The sequence below is a fragment of the Eleutherodactylus coqui genome, chromosome 10 (genome assembly GCF_035609145.1).
Source record: "Eleutherodactylus coqui strain aEleCoq1 chromosome 10, aEleCoq1.hap1, whole genome shotgun sequence".
Lineage (NCBI taxonomy): Eukaryota > Metazoa > Chordata > Amphibia > Anura > Eleutherodactylidae > Eleutherodactylus > Eleutherodactylus coqui.
Window position 1 is genome coordinate 99,991,839 of NC_089846.1, and position 16,983 is coordinate 100,008,821.

The 16,983-nt window shown below is 51.6% G+C and overlaps 2 long non-coding RNA genes across 2 annotated transcripts; both read left to right on the forward strand.

Moving 5' to 3' along the window:
- LOC136579797 (uncharacterized) lies at nt 1–1,081 on the forward strand. Its single transcript, XR_010786926.1, has 2 exons — nt 1–61; nt 946–1,081. It is a non-coding gene; the product is annotated as an uncharacterized lncRNA (long non-coding RNA).
- Nucleotides 1,082–4,390: 3,309 nt separating this feature from the next.
- LOC136579798 (uncharacterized) lies at nt 4,391–5,488 on the forward strand. Its single transcript, XR_010786927.1, has 2 exons — nt 4,391–4,516; nt 5,394–5,488. It is a non-coding gene; the product is annotated as an uncharacterized lncRNA (long non-coding RNA).
- Nucleotides 5,489–16,983: the final 11,495 nt, after the last annotated feature.

Sequence of the window (16,983 nt, forward strand, 5' to 3'; positions counted from 1 at the left end):
CGCAGTCCTAAGCTCTGGCTCACGACCTGAAGTGTGCAGGTTCAAACCCCGCATGGGTCAGGTAGCCGTCTCAGGGTCGACTCAGCCTTCTGTCCTTCCGAGGTCAGTGCAATGAGTACCCACTGGGGGGTAGAGTGACAGCTCGAGGAATACCGCCATCACAACTAGGTGGATTACTGTCCAGCGCGCTCTACTTTTACCTTAGTGGCCCAGGCTTTCTACCACACCCAACTCTCTGGGCTCTGTAATAAATTAACCACTCATTTCACATCCTTTTTCTCTAATTAGAGAAGAATTCAAAACCGACAAAACTCAAATCATCAGCACACGACATAGTTCCTTCTGTCAGAGGTGGTAAAACAGTGAGCTGGAGCCTCCGTGCCCAACCGTATCACATCTTACATGAAAGCTGGAGCAGCAGGGCACTAGAGAGTCCATGCCAGCCCGTATCACATCTTGCATCCAAGCAAAGGGTGGCCCTGCTTAGCACTAGAGCATCCATGCCCCCCGGTATCACATCTCGTATCCAAGCTAAAGGCGGTGAAACAGGCTGCTACAGCTACTTCCCCTTCTCCCACCCCATATCACATCTTATATGAAAGCTGGAGGTGTCCCAACAGGGCACTAGAGATTCCATGCCCGCCCGTATCACATCCTGAATCCAAGCAAGAGGTGGCGCAACTTAGCACTACAGCATCCATGCCCCACCACACCGTAGCACATCTTGTATCCAAGCTAGAGGCGGTACAGCAGGGTACACGCTTGTCTATATTGCATCTCTGCATCTCGTTTCCAAGCTAGACACTGGACCAGGATTATAGATGTAAACGGGTACCTAGTTACATTGTGAGCCTCGTGTGGCGCAGAGCATTAGGGTAGCGGTACGCAGTCCTAAGCTCTGGCTCACGACCTGAAGTGTGCGGGTTCAAACCCCACATGGGTCAGGTAGCCGGCTCAGGGTCGACTCAGCCTTCTGTCCTTCCGAGGTCAGTGCAATGAGTACCCACTGGGGGGTAGAGTGACAGCTGGAGGAATACCGCCATCACGACTAGGTGGATTACTGTCCAGCGCGCTCTACTTTTACCTTAGTGGCCCAGGCTTTCTACCACACCCAACTCTCTGGGCTCTGTAATAAATTAACCACTCATTTCACATCCTTTTTCTCTAATTAGAGAAGAATTCAAAACCGACAAAACTCAAATCATCAGCACACGACATAGTTCCTTCTGTCAGAGGTGGTAAAACAGTCAGCTGGAGCCTCCGTGCCCAACCGTATCACATCTTCTATGAAAGCTGGAGCAGCAGGGCACTAGAGAGTCCATGCTAGCCCGTATCACATCTTGCATCCAAGCAAAAGGTGGCCCTGCTTAGCACTAGAGCATCCATGCCCCCCGGTATCACATCTCGTATCCAAGCTAAAGGCGGTGAAACAGGCTGCTACAGCTACCTTCCCCTTCTCCCACCCCATATCACATCTTATATGAAAGCTGGAGGTGTCCCAACAGGGCACTAGAGATTCCATGCCCGCCCGTATCACATCCTGAATCCAAGCAAGAGGTGGCGCAACTTAGCACTACAGCATCCATGCCCCACCACACCGTAGCACATCTTGTATCCAAGCTAGAGGCAGTACAGCAGGGTACACGCTTGTCTATATTGCATCTCGTTTCCAAGCTAGACACTGGACCAGGATTATAGATGTAAACGGGTACCTAGTTACATCGTGAGCCTCGTGTGGCGCAGAGCATTAGGGCAGCGGTACGCAGTCCTAAGCTCTGGCTCACGACCCGAAGTGTGCGGGTTCAAACCCCGCATGGGTCAGGTAGCCGGCTCAGGGTCGACTCAGCCTTCTGTCCTTCCGAGGTCAGTGCAATGAGTACCCACTGGGGGGTAGAGTGACAGCTGGAGGAATACCGCCATCACGACTAGGTGGATTACTGTCCAGCGCGCTCTACTTTTACCTTAGTGGCCCAGGCTTTCTACCACACCCAACTCTCTGGGCTCTGTAATAAATTAACCACTCATTTCACATCCTTTTTCTCTAATTAGAGAAGAATTCAAAACCGACAAAACTCAAATCATCAGCACACGACATAGTTCCTTCTGTCAGAGGTGGTAAAACAGTGAGCTGGAGCCTCCGTGCCACACCGTATCACATCTTCTATGAAAGCTGGAGCAGCAGGGCACTAGAGAGTCCATGCCAGCCCGTATCACATCTTGCATCCAAGCAAAGGGTGGCCCTGCTTAGCACTAGAGCATCCATGCCCCCCGGTATCACATCTCGTATCCAAGCTAAAGGCGGTGAAACAGGCTGCTACAGCTACTTCCCCTTCTCCCACCCCATATCACATCTTATATGAAAGCTGGAGGTGTCCCAACAGGGCACTAGAGATTCCATGCCCGCCCGTATCACATCCTGAATCCAAGCAAGAGGTGGCGCAACTTAGCACTACAGCATCCATGCCCCACCACACCGTAGCACATCTTGTATCCAAGCTAGAGGCGGTACAGCAGGGTACACGCTTGTCTATATTGCATCTCTGCATCTCGTTTCCAAGCTAGACACTGGACCAGGATTATAGATGTAAACGGGTACCTAGTTACATCGTGAGCCTCGTGTGGCGCAGAGCATTAGGGCAGCGGTACGCAGTCCTAAGCTCTGGCTCACGACCTGAAGTGTGCGGGTTCAAACCCCGCATGGGTCAGGTAGCCGGCTCAGGGTCGACTCAGCCTTCTGTCCTTCCGAGGTCAGTGCAATGAGTACCCACTGGGGGGTAGAGTGACAGCTGGAGGAATACCGCCATCACGACTAGGTGGATTACTGTCCAGCGCGCTCTACTTTTACCTTAGTGGCCCAGGCTTTCTACCACACCCAACTCTCTGGGCTCTGTAATAAATTAACCACTCATTTCACATCCTTTTTCTCTAATTAGAGAAGAATTCAAAACCGACAAAACTCAAATCATCAGCACACGACATAGTTCCTTCTGTCAGAGGTGGTAAAACAGTCAGCTGGAGCCTCCGTGCCCAACCGTATCACATCTTCTATGAAAGCTGGAGCAGCAGGGCACTAGAGAGTCCATGCTAGCCCGTATCACATCTTGCATCCAAGCAAAAGGTGGCCCTGCTTAGCACTAGAGCATCCATGCCCCCCGGTATCACATCTCGTATCCAAGCTAAAGGCGGTGAAACAGGCTGCTACAGCTACTTCCCCTTCTCCCACCCCATATCACATCTTATATGAAAGCTGGAGGTGTCCCAACAGGGCACTAGAGATTCCATGCCCGCCCGTATCACATCCTGAATCCAAGCAAGAGGTGGCGCAACTTAGCACTACAGCATCCATGCCCCACCACACCGTAGCACATCTTGTATCCAAGCTAGAGGCGGTACAGCAGGGTACACGCTTGTCTATATTGCATCTCTGCATCTCGTTTCCAAGCTAGACACTGGACCAGGATTATAGATGTAAACGGGTACCTAGTTACATCGTGAGCCTCGTGTGGTGCAGAGCATTAGGGCAGCGGTACGCAGTCCTAAGCTCTGGCTCACGACCTGAAGTGTGCAGATTCAAACCCCACATGGATCAGGTAGCCGGCTCAGGGTCGACTCAGCCTTCTGTCCTTCCGAGGTCAGTGCAATGAGTACCCACTGGGGGGTAGAGTGACAGCTGGAGGAATACCGCCATCACGACTAGGTGGATTACTGTCCAGCGCGCTCTACTTTTACCTTAGTGGCCCAGGCTTTCTACCACACCCAACTCTCTGGGCTCTGTAATAAATTAACCACTCATTTCACATCCTTTTTCTCTAATTAGAGAAGAATTCAAAACCGACAAAACTCAAATCATCAGCACACGACATAGTTCCTTCTGTCAGAGGTGGTAAAACAGTGAGCTGGAGCCTCCGTGCCCAACCGTATCACATCTTCTATGAAAGCTGGAGCAGCAGGGCACTAGAGAGTCCATGCTAGCCCGTATCACATCTTGCATCCAAGCAAAAGGTGGCCCTGCTTAGCACTAGAGCATCCATGCCCCCCGGTATCACATCTCGTATCCAAGCTAAAGGCGGTGAAACAGGCTGCTACAGCTACCTTCCCCTTCTCCCACCCCATATCACATCTTATATGAAAGCTGGAGGTGTCCCAACAGGGCACTAGAGATTCCATGCCCGCCCGTATCACATCCTGAATCCAAGCAAGAGGTGGCGCAACTTAGCACTACAGCATCCATGCCCCACCACACCGTAGCACATCTTGTATCCAAGCTAGAGGCGGTACAGCAGGGTACACGCTTGTCTATATTGCATCTCTGCATCTCGTTTCCAAGCTAGACACTGGACCAGGATTATAGATGTAAACGGGTACCTAGTTACATCGTGAGCCTCGTGTGGCGCAGAGCATTAGGGCAGCGGTACGCAGTCCTAAGCTCTGGCTCACGACCTGAAGTGTGCGGGTTCAAACCCCGCATGGGTCAGGTAGCCGGCTCAGGGTCGACTCAGCCTTCTGTCCTTCCGAGGTCAGAGTACCCACTGGGGGGTAGAGTGACAGCTGGAGGAATACCGCCATCACGACTAGGTGGATTACTGTCCAGCCCGCTCTACTTTTACCTTAGTGGCCCAGGCTTTCTACCACACCCAACTCTCTGGGCTCTGTAATAAATTAACCACTCATTTCACATCCTTTTTCTCTAATTAGAGAAGAATTCAAAACCGACAAAACTCAAATCATCAGCACACGACATAGTTCCTTCTGTCAGAGGTGGTAAAACAGTCAGCTGGAGCCTCCGTGCCCAACCGTATCACATCTTCTATGAAAGCTGGAGCAGCAGGGCACTAGAGAGTCCATGCTAGCCCGTATCACATCTTGCATCCAAGCAAAAGGTGGCCCTGCTTAGCACTAGAGCATCCATGCCCCCCGGTATCACATCTCGTATCCAAGCTAAAGGCGGTGAAACAGGCTGCTACAGCTACTTCCCCTTCTCCCACCCCATATCACATCTTATATGAAAGCTGGAGGTGTCCCAACAGGGCACTAGAGATTCCATGCCCGCCCGTATCACATCCTGAATCCAAGCAAGAGGTGGCGCAACTTAGCACTACAGCATCCATGCCCCACCACACCGTAGCACATCTTGTATCCAAGCTAGAGGCGGTACAGCAGGGTACACGCTTGTCTATATTGCATCTCTGCATCTCGTTTCCAAGCTAGACACTGGACCAGGATTATAGATGTAAACGGGTACCTAGTTACATCGTGAGCCTCGTGTGGCGCAGAGCATTAGGGCAGCGGTACGCAGTCCTAAGCTCTGGCTCACGACCTGAAGTGTGCGGGTTCAAACCCCGCATGGGTCAGGTAGCCGGCTCAGGGTCGACTCAGCCTTCTGTCCTGCCGAGGTCAGTGCAATGAGTACCCACTGGGGGGTAGAGTGACAGCTGGAGGAATACCGCCATCACGACTAGGTGGATTACTGTCCAGCGCGCTCTACTTTTACCTTAGTGGCCCAGGCTTTCTACCACACCCAACTCTCTGGGCTCTGTAATAAATTAACCACTCATTTCACATCCTTTTTCTCTAATTAGAGAAGAATTCAAAACCGACAAAACTCAAATCATCAGCACACGACATAGTTCCTTCTGTCAGAGGTGGTAAAACAGTCAGCTGGAGCCTCCGTGCCCAACCGTATCACATCTTCTATGAAAGCTGGAGCAGCAGGGCACTAGAGAGTCCATGCTAGCCCGTATCACATCTTGCATCCAAGCAAAAGGTGGCCCTGCTTAGCACTAGAGCATCCATGCCCCCCGGTATCACATCTCGTATCCAAGCTAAAGGCGGTGAAACAGGCTGCTACAGCTACCTTCCCCTTCTCCCACCCCATATCACATCTTATATGAAAGCTGGAGGTGTCCCAACAGGGCACTAGAGATTCCATGCCCGCCCGTATCACATCCTGAATCCAAGCAAGAGGTGGCGCAACTTAGTACTACAGCATCCATGCCCCACCACACCGTAGCACATCTTGTATCCAAGCTAGAGGCGGTACAGCAGGGTACACGCTTGTCTATATTGCATCTCTGCATCTCGTTTCCAAGCTAGACACTGGACCAGGATTATAGATGTAAACGGGTACCTAGTTACATCGTGAGCCTCGTGTGGCGCAGAGCATTAGGGCAGCGGTACGCAGTCCTAAGCTCTGGCTCACGACCTGAAGTGTGCGGGTTCAAACCCCGCATGGGTCAGGTAGCCGGCTCAGGGTCGACTCAGCCTTCTGTCCTTCCGAGGTCAGAGTACCCACTGGGGGGTAGAGTGACAGCTGGAGGAATACCGCCATCACGACTAGGTGGATTACTGTCCAGCCCGCTCTACTTTTACCTTAGTGGCCCAGGCTTTCTACCACACCCAACTCTCTGGGCTCTGTAATAAATTAACCACTCATTTCACATCCTTTTTCTCTAATTAGAGAAGAATTCAAAACCGACAAAACTCAAATCATCAGCACACGACATAGTTCCTTCTGTCAGAGGTGGTAAAACAGTCAGCTGGAGCCTCCGTGCCCAACCGTATCACATCTTCTATGAAAGCTGGAGCAGCAGGGCACTAGAGAGTCCATGCTAGCCCGTATCACATCTTGCATCCAAGCAAAAGGTGGCCCTGCTTAGCACTAGAGCATCCATGCCCCCCGGTATCACATCTCGTATCCAAGCTAAAGGCGGTGAAACAGGCTGCTACAGCTACTTCCCCTTCTCCCACCCCATATCACATCTTATATGAAAGCTGGAGGTGTCCCAACAGGGCACTAGAGATTCCATGCCCGCCCGTATCACATCCTGAATCCAAGCAAGAGGTGGCGCAACTTAGCACTACAGCATCCATGCCCCACCACACCGTAGCACATCTTGTATCCAAGCTAGAGGCGGTACAGCAGGGTACACGCTTGTCTATATTGCATCTCTGCATCTCGTTTCCAAGCTAGACACTGGACCAGGATTATAGATGTAAACGGGTACCTAGTTACATCGTGAGCCTCGTGTGGCGCAGAGCATTAGGGCAGCGGTACGCAGTCCTAAGCTCTGGCTCACGACCTGAAGTGTGCAGGTTCAAACCCCGCATGGGTCAGGTAGCCGGCTCAGGGTCGACTCAGCCTTCTGTCCTTCCGAGGTCAGTGCAATGAGTACCCACTGGGGGGTAGAGTGACAGCTGGAGGAATACCGCCATCACGACTAGGTGGATTACTGTCCAGCGCGCTCTACTTTTACCTTAGTGGCCCAGGCTTTCTACCACACCCAACTCTCTGGGCTCTGTAATAAATTAACCACTCATTTCACATCCTTTTTCTCTAATTAGAGAAGAATTCAAAACCGACAAAACTCAAATCATCAGCACACGACATAGTTCCTTCTGTCAGAGGTGGTAAAACAGTGAGCTGGAGCCTCCGTGCCCAACCGTATCACATCTTCTATGAAAGCTGGAGCAGCAGGGCACTAGAGAGTCCATGCCAGCCCGTATCACATCTTGCATCCAAGCAAAAGGTGGCCCTGCTTAGCACTAGAGCATCCATGCCCCCCGGTATCACATCTCGTATCCAAGCTAAAGGCGGTGAAACAGGCTGCTACAGCTACCTTCCCCTTCTCCCACCCCATATCACATCTTATATGAAAGCTGGAGGTGTCCCAACAGGGCACTAGAGATTCCATGCCCACCCGTATCACATCCTGAATCCAAGCAAGAGGTGGCGCAACTTAGCACTACAGCATCCATGCCCCACCACACCGTAGCACATCTTGTATCCAAGCTAGAGGCGGTACAGCAGGGTACACGCTTGTCTATATTGCATCTCTGCATCTCGTTTCCAAGCTAGACACTGGACCAGGATTATAGATGTAAACGGGTACCTAGTTACATCGTGAGCCTCGTGTGGCGCAGAGCATTAGGGCAGCGGTACGCCGTCCTAAGCTCTGGCTCACGACCTGAAGTGTGCAGGTTCAAACCCCGCATGGGTCAGGTAGCCGGCTCAGGGTCGACTCAGCCTTCTGTCCTTCCGAGGTCAGTGCAATGAGTACCCACTGGGGGGTAGAGTGACAGCTGGAGGAATACCGCCATCACGACTAGGTGGATTACTGTCCAGCGCGCTCTACTTTTACCTTAGTGGCCCAGGCTTTCTACCACACCCAACTCTCTGGGCTCTGTAATAAATTAACCACTCATTTCACATCCTTTTTCTCTAATTAGAGAAGAATTCAAAACCGACAAAACTCAAATCATCAGCACACGACATAGTTCCTTCTGTCAGAGGTGGTAAAACAGTGAGCTGGAGCCTCTGTGCCCAACCGTATCACATCTTCTATGAAAGCTGGACAGCAGGGCACTAGAGAGTCCATGCCAGCCCGTATCACATCTTGCATCCAAGCAAAGGGTGGCCCTGCTTAGCACTAGAGCATCCATGCCCCCCGGTATCACATCTCGTATCCAAGCTAAAGGCGGTGAAACAGGCTGCTACAGCTACCTTCCCCTTCTCCCACCCCATATCACATCTTATATGAAAGCTGGAGGTGTCCCAACAGGGCACTAGAGATTCCATGCCCGCCCGTATCACATCCTGAATCCAAGCAAGAGGTGGCGCAACTTAGCACTACAGCATCCATGCCCCACCACACCGTAGCACATCTTGTATCCAAGCTAGAGGCGGTACAGCAGGGTACACGCTTGTCTATATTGCATCTCTGCATCTCGTTTCCAAGCTAGACACTGGACCAGGATTATAGATGTAAACGGGTACCTAGTTACATCGTGAGCCTCGTGTGGTGCAGAGCATTAGGGCAGCGGTACGCAGTCCTAAGCTCTGGCTCACGACCTGAAGTGTGCAGATTCAAACCCCACATGGATCAGGTAGCCGGCTCAGGGTCGACTCAGCCTTCTGTCCTTCCGAGGTCAGTGCAATGAGTACCCACTGGGGGGTAGAGTGACAGCTGGAGGAATACCGCCATCACGACTAGGTGGATTACTGTCCAGCGCGCTCTACTTTTACCTTAGTGGCCCAGGCTTTCTACCACACCCAACTCTCTGGGCTCTGTAATAAATTAACCACTCATTTCACATCCTTTTTCTCTAATTAGAGAAGAATTCAAAACCGACAAAACTCAAATCATCAGCACACGACATAGTTCCTTCTGTCAGAGGTGGTAAAACAGTGAGCTGGAGCCTCCGTGCCCAACCGTATCACATCTTCTATGAAAGCTGGAGCAGCAGGGCACTAGAGAGTCCATGCTAGCCCGTATCACATCTTGCATCCAAGCAAAAGGTGGCCCTGCTTAGCACTAGAGCATCCATGCCCCCCGGTATCACATCTCGTATCCAAGCTAAAGGCGGTGAAACAGGCTGCTACAGCTACCTTCCCCTTCTCCCACCCCATATCACATCTTATATGAAAGCTGGAGGTGTCCCAACAGGGCACTAGAGATTCCATGCCCGCCCGTATCACATCCTGAATCCAAGCAAGAGGTGGCGCAACTTAGCACTACAGCATCCATGCCCCACCACACCGTAGCACATCTTGTATCCAAGCTAGAGGCGGTACAGCAGGGTACACGCTTGTCTATATTGCATCTCTGCATCTCGTTTCCAAGCTAGACACTGGACCAGGATTATAGATGTAAACGGGTACCTAGTTACATCGTGAGCCTCGTGTGGCGCAGAGCATTAGGGCAGCGGTACACAGTCCTAAGCTCTGGCTCACGACCTGAAGTGTGCAGATTCAAACCCCACATGGGTCAGGTAGCCGGCTCAGGGTCGACTCAGCCTTCTGTCCTTCCGAGGTCAGTGCAATGAGTACCCACTGGGGGGTAGAGTGACAGCTGGAGGAATACCGCCATCACGACTAGGTGGATTACTGTCCAGCGCGCTCTACTTTTACCTTAGTGGCCCAGGCTTTCTACCACACCCAACTCTCTGGGCTCTGTAATAAATTAACCACTCATTTCACATCCTTTTTCTCTAATTAGAGAAGAATTCAAAACCGACAAAACTCAAATCATCAGCACACGACATAGTTCCTTCTGTCAGAGGTGGTAAAACAGTCAGCTGGAGCCTCCGTGCCCAACCGTATCACATCTTCTATGAAAGCTGGAGCAGCAGGGCACTAGAGAGTCCATGCTAGCCCGTATCACATCTTGCATCCAAGCAAAAGGTGGCCCTGCTTAGCACTAGAGCATCCATGCCCCCCGGTATCACATCTCGTATCCAAGCTAAAGGCGGTGAAACAGGCTGCTACAGCTACCTTCCCCTTCTCCCACCCCATATCACATCTTATATGAAAGCTGGAGGTGTCCCAACAGGGCACTAGAGATTCCATGCCCGCCCGTATCACATCCTGAATCCAAGCAAGAGGTGGCGCAACTTAGCACTACAGCATCCATGCCCCACCACACCGTAGCACATCTTGTATCCAAGCTAGAGGCGGTACAGCAGGGTACACGCTTGTCTATATTGCATCTCTGCATCTCGTTTCCAAGCTAGACACTGGACCAGGATTATAGATGTAAACGGGTACCTAGTTACATCGTGAGCCTCGTGTGGCGCAGAGCATTAGGGCAGCGGTACACAGTCCTAAGCTCTGGCTCACGACCTGAAGTGTGCAGATTCAAACCCCACATGGGTCAGGTAGCCGGCTCAGGGTCGACTCAGCCTTCTGTCCTTCCGAGGTCAGTGCAATGAGTACCCACTGGGGGGTAGAGTGACAGCTGGAGGAATACCGCCATCACGACTAGGTGGATTACTGTCCAGCGCGCTCTACTTTTACCTTAGTGGCCCAGGCTTTCTACCACACCCAACTCTCTGGGCTCTGTAATAAATTAACCACTCATTTCACATCCTTTTTCTCTAATTAGAGAAGAATTCAAAACCGACAAAACTCAAATCATCAGCACACGACATAGTTCCTTCTGTCAGAGGTGGTAAAACAGTCAGCTGGAGCCTCCGTGCCCAACCGTATCACATCTTCTATGAAAGCTGGAGCAGCAGGGCACTAGAGAGTCCATGCTAGCCCGTATCACATCTTGCATCCAAGCAAAAGGTGGCCCTGCTTAGCACTAGAGCATCCATGCCCCCCGGTATCACATCTCGTATCCAAGCTAAAGGCGGTGAAACAGGCTGCTACAGCTACCTTCCCCTTCTCCCACCCCATATCACATCTTATATGAAAGCTGGAGGTGTCCCAACAGGGCACTAGAGATTCCATGCCCGCCCGTATCACATCCTGAATCCAAGCAAGAGGTGGCGCAACTTAGCACTACAGCATCCATGCCCCACCACACCGTAGCACATCTTGTATCCAAGCTAGAGGCGGTACAGCAGGGTACACGCTTGTCTATATTGCATCTCTGCATCTCGTTTCCAAGCTAGACACTGGACCAGGATTACAGATGTAAACGGGTACCTAGTTACATCGTGAGCCTCGTGTGGCGCAGAGCATTAGGGCAGCGGTACGCAGTCCTAAGCTCTGGCTCACGACCTGAAGTGTGCAGGTTCAAACCCCGCATGGGTCAGGTAGCCGGCTCAGGGTCGACTCAGCCTTCTGTCCTTCCGAGGTCAGTGCAATGAGTACCCACTGGGGGGTAGAGTGACAGCTGGAGGAATAACGCCATCACGACTAGGTGGATTACTGTCCAGCGCGCTCTACTTTTACCTTAGTGGCCCAGGCTTTCTACCACACCCAACTCTCTGGGCTCTGTAATAAATTAACCACTCATTTCACATCCTTTTTCTCTAATTAGAGAAGAATTCAAAACCGACAAAACTCAAATCATCAGCACACGACATAGTTCCTTCTGTCAGAGGTGGTAAAACAGTGAGCTGGAGCCTCCGTGCCCAACCGTATCACATCTTACATGAAAGCTGGAGCAGCAGGGCACTAGAGAGTCCATGCTAGCCCGTATCACATCTTGCATCCAAGCAAAAGGTGGCCCTGCTTAGCACTAGAGCATCCATGCCCCCCGGTATCACATCTCGTATCCAAGCTAAAGGCGGTGAAACAGGCTGCTACAGCTACCTTCCCCTTCTCCCACCCCATATCACATCTTATATGAAAGCTGGAGGTGTCCCAACAGGGCACTAGAGATTCCATGCCCACCCGTATCACATCCTGAATCCAAGCAAGAGGTGGCGCAACTTAGCACTACAGCATCCATGCCCCACCACACCGTAGCACATCTTGTATCCAAGCTAGAGGCGGTACAGCAGGGTACACGCTTGTCTATATTGCATCTCTGCATCTCGTTTCCAAGCTAGACACTGGACCAGGATTACAGATGTAAACGGGTACCTAGTTACATCGTGAGCCTCGTGTGGCGCAGAGCATTAGGGCAGCGGTACGCAGTCCTAAGCTCTGGCTCACGACCTGAAGTGTGCAGGTTCAAACCCCGCATGGGTCAGGTAGCCGGCTCAGGGTCGACTCAGCCTTCTGTCCTTCCGAGGTCAGTGCAATGAGTACCCACTGGGGGGTAGAGTGACAGCTGGAGGAATAACGCCATCACGACTAGGTGGATTACTGTCCAGCGCGCTCTACTTTTACCTTAGTGGCCCAGGCTTTCTACCACACCCAACTCTCTGGGCTCTGTAATAAATTAACCACTCATTTCACATCCTTTTTCTCTAATTAGAGAAGAATTCAAAACCGACAAAACTCAAATCATCAGCACACGACATAGTTCCTTCTGTCAGAGGTGGTAAAACAGTCAGCTGGAGCCTCCGTGCCCAACCGTATCACATCTTACATGAAAGCTGGAGCAGCAGGGCACTAGAGAGTCCATGCCAGCCCGTATCACATCTTGCATCCAAGCAAAGGGTGGCCCTGCTTAGCACTAGAGCATCCATGCCCCCCGGTATCACATCTCGTATCCAAGCTAAAGGCGGTGAAACAGGCTGCTACAGCTACTTCCCCTTCTCCCACCCCATATCACATCTTATATGAAAGCTGGAGGTGTCCCAACAGGGCACTAGAGATTCCATGCCCGCCCGTATCACATCCTGAATCCAAGCAAGAGGTGGCGCAACTTAGCACTACAGCATCCATGCCCCACCACACCGTAGCACATCTTGTATCCAAGCTAGAGGCGGTACAGCAGGGTACACGCTTGTCTATATTGCATCTCTGCATCTCGTTTCCAAGCTAGACACTGGACCAGGATTATAGATGTAAACGGGTACCTAGTTACATCGTGAGCTTTGTGTGCCGCAGAGCATTAGGGCAGCGGTACACAGTCCTAAGCTCTGGCTCACGACCTGAAGTGTGCGGGTTCAAACCCCGCATGGGTCAGGTAGCCGGCTCAGGGTCGACTCAGCCTTCTGTCCTTCTGAGGTCAGTGCAATGAGTACCCACTGGGGGGTAGAGTGACAGCTGGAGGAATACCGCCATCACGACTAGGTGGATTACTGTCCAGCGCGCTCTACTTTTACCTTAGTGGCCCAGGCTTTCTACCACACCCAACTCTCTGGGCTCTGTAATAAATTAACCTCTCATTTCACATCCTTTTTCTCTAATTAGAGAAGAATTCAAAACCGACAAAACTCAAATCATCAGCACACGACATAGTTCCTTCTGTCAGAGGTGGTAAAACAGTCAGCTGGAGCCTCCGTGCCCAACCGTATCACATCTTACATGAAAGCTGGAGCAGCAGGGCACTAGAGAGTCCATGCCAGCCCGTATCACATCTTGCATCCAAGCAAAGGGTGGCCCTGCTTAGCACTAGAGCATCCATGCCCCCCGGTATCACATCTCGTATCCAAGCTAAAGGCGGTGAAACAGGCTGCTACAGCTACCTTCCCCTTCTCCCACCCCATATCACATCTTATATGAAAGCTGGAGGTGTCCCAACAGGGCACTAGAGATTCCATGCCCACCCGTATCACATCCTGAATCCAAGCAAGAGGTGGCGCAACTTAGCACTACAGCATCCATGCCCCACCACACCGTAGCACATCTTGTATCCAAGCTAGAGGCGGTACAGCAGGGTACACGCTTGTCTATATTGCATCTCTGCATCTCGTTTCCAAGCTAGACACTGGACCAGGATTATAGATGTAAACGGGTACCTAGTTACATCGTGAGCCTCGTGTGGCGCAGAGCATTAGGGCAGCGGTACGCAGTCCTAAGCTCTGGCTCACGACCTGAAGTGTGCAGGTTCAAACCCCGCATGGGTCAGGTAGCCGGCTCAGGGTCGACTCAGCCTTCTGTCCTTCCGAGGTCAGTGCAATGAGTACCCACTGGGGGGTAGAGTGACAGCTGGAGGAATACCGCCATCACGACTAGGTGGATTACTGTCCAGTGCGCTCTACTTTTACCTTAGTGGCCCAGGCTTTCTACCACACCCAACTCTCTGGGCTCTGTAATAAATTAACCACTCATTTCACATCCTTTTTCTCTAATTAGAGAAGAATTCAAAACCGACAAAACTCAAATCATCAGCACACCACATAGTTCCTTCTGTCAGAGGTGGTAAAACAGTCAGCTGGAGCCTCCGTGCCCAACCGTATCACATCTTCTATGAAAGCTGGAGCAGCAGGGCACTAGAGAGTCCATGCCAGCCCGTATCACATCTTGCATCCAAGCAAAAGGTGGCCCTGCTTAGCACTAGAGCATCCATGCCCCCCGGTATCACATCTCGTATCCAAGCTAAAGGCGGTGAAACAGGCTGCTACAGCTACCTTCCCCTTCTCCCACCCCATATCACATCTTATATGAAAGCTGGAGGTGTCCCAACAGGGCACTAGAGATTCCATGCCCGCCCGTATCACATCCTGAATCCAAGCAAGAGGTGGCGCAACTTAGCACTACAGCATCCATGCCCCACCACACCGTAGCACATCTTGTATCCAAGCTAGAGGCGGTACAGCAGGGTACACGCTTGTCTATATTGCATCTCGTGATATGTGACAGCACCCAACAGCGACAAGTCTATGGGACAGCACACCCACCCCCAAGAAGTCTATATGACAGCACCCAACAGCGACAAGTCCGTGACAGCAAACAGCACAACAACAAGTCTATGTGACAGCAAACATCACAGTGACAAGTCTATGTGAAAGCACCCCCACCCCTACAAGAAGTCTATTTGATAGCACCCAAGAGCAACAAGTCTGCGACAGCAAACAACACAGCGACAAGTCTATGTGACAGCACCCCCACCCCACAAGAAGTCTATGTGACAGCACCCAACAGCGACAAGTCTGTGACAGCAAACAGCACAGCAACAAGTCTATGTGACAGCAAACAGCACAGCGACAAGTCTATGTGACAGCAAACAGCACAGCGACAAGTCTATGTGACAGCAAACAGCACAGCGACAAGTCTATGTGAAAGCACCCCCACCCCCACAAGAAGTCTATTTGACAGCACCCAAGAGCGACAAGTCTATGTGACAGCACACCCCACAGCGACAAGTCTATGTGACAGCACCCCCACCCCACAAGAAGTCTATGTGACAGCACCCAACAGCGACAAGTCTGTGACAGAAAACAGCACAACAACAATTCTATGTGACAGCAAACAGCACACGACAAGTCTATGTGAAAGCACCCCCACCCCCGCAAGAAGTCTATGTGACAGCACCCAAGAGCAGCAAGTCTTTGACAGCAAACAGCACAGCGACAAGTCTATGTGACAGCAGCCAAGAGCGACAAGTCTGTGACAGCAAACAGCACAGCGACAAGTCTATGTGACGGCACCCCCACCCCACAAGAAGTCTATGTGACAGCACCCAACAGCGACAAGTCTATGTGACAGCACACCCCACAGCAACAAGTCTATGTGACAGCACACCTGACAGCAAACAGCACAGCGACAAGTCTATGTGACAGCAAACAGTACAGCGACAAGTCTGTGTGAAAGGCCCCCACCCCCGCAAAAAGTCTATGTGACAGCGGCCAACAGCGACAAGTCTGTGACAGCAAACAGCACAGCTACAAATGTATGTGACAGCACACCCACCCCACAAGAAGTCTATGTGACAGCACCCAACAGCGACAAGTCTATGTGACAGCAAACAGCACAGCGACAAGTCTATGTGACAGCAAACAGCACAGCGACAAGTCTATGTGACAGCAAACAGCACAGCGACAAGTCTATGTGACAGCAAACAGCACAGCGACAAGTCTATGTGACAGCAAACAGCACAGCGACAAGTCTGTGACAGAAAACAGCACAGCGACGAGTCTATGTGACAGCACCCCCACCCCACAAGAAGTCTATGTGACAGCACCCAACAGCGACAAGTCTATGTGACAGCACACCCCACAGTGACAAGTCTGTGTGACAGCACCCCCATCCCCGCAAGAAGTCTATGTGACAGCACCCAACAGCGACAAGTCTATGTGACAGGACACCCCACAGCAACAAGTCTATGTGACAGCACACCTGACAGCAAACAGCACAGCGACAAGCCTATGTGACGGCACCCCACCCCAAAAGAAGTCTATGTGACAGCACCCAACAGCGACAAGTCTATGTGACAGCACACCCCACAGCAACAAGTCTATGTAACAGCACACCTGACAGCAAACAGTACAGCGACAAGTCTGTGTGAAAGGCCTCCACCACCGCAAGAAGTCTATGTGACAGCAGCCAACAGCGACAAGTCTGTGACAGCAAAGAGCACAGCTACAAATGTATGTGACAGCACCCCCACCCCAGAAGAAGTCTATGTGACAGCACCCAACAGCGAGAAGTCTATGTGACAGCAAACAGCACAGCGACAAGTCTATGTGACAGCAAACAGCACAGCGACGAGTCTATGTGACAGCAACCCCACCCCACAAGAAGTCTATGTGACAGCACCCAACAGCGACAAGTCTATGTGACAGCACACCCACCCCCGCAAGAAGTCTATGTGACAGCATATCCCACAGCGACAAGTCCATGTGACAGCACTCCCACCCCCGCAAGAAGTCTATGTGACAGCACCCAGCAGCGACAAGTCTATGTGACAGCACCCCCGA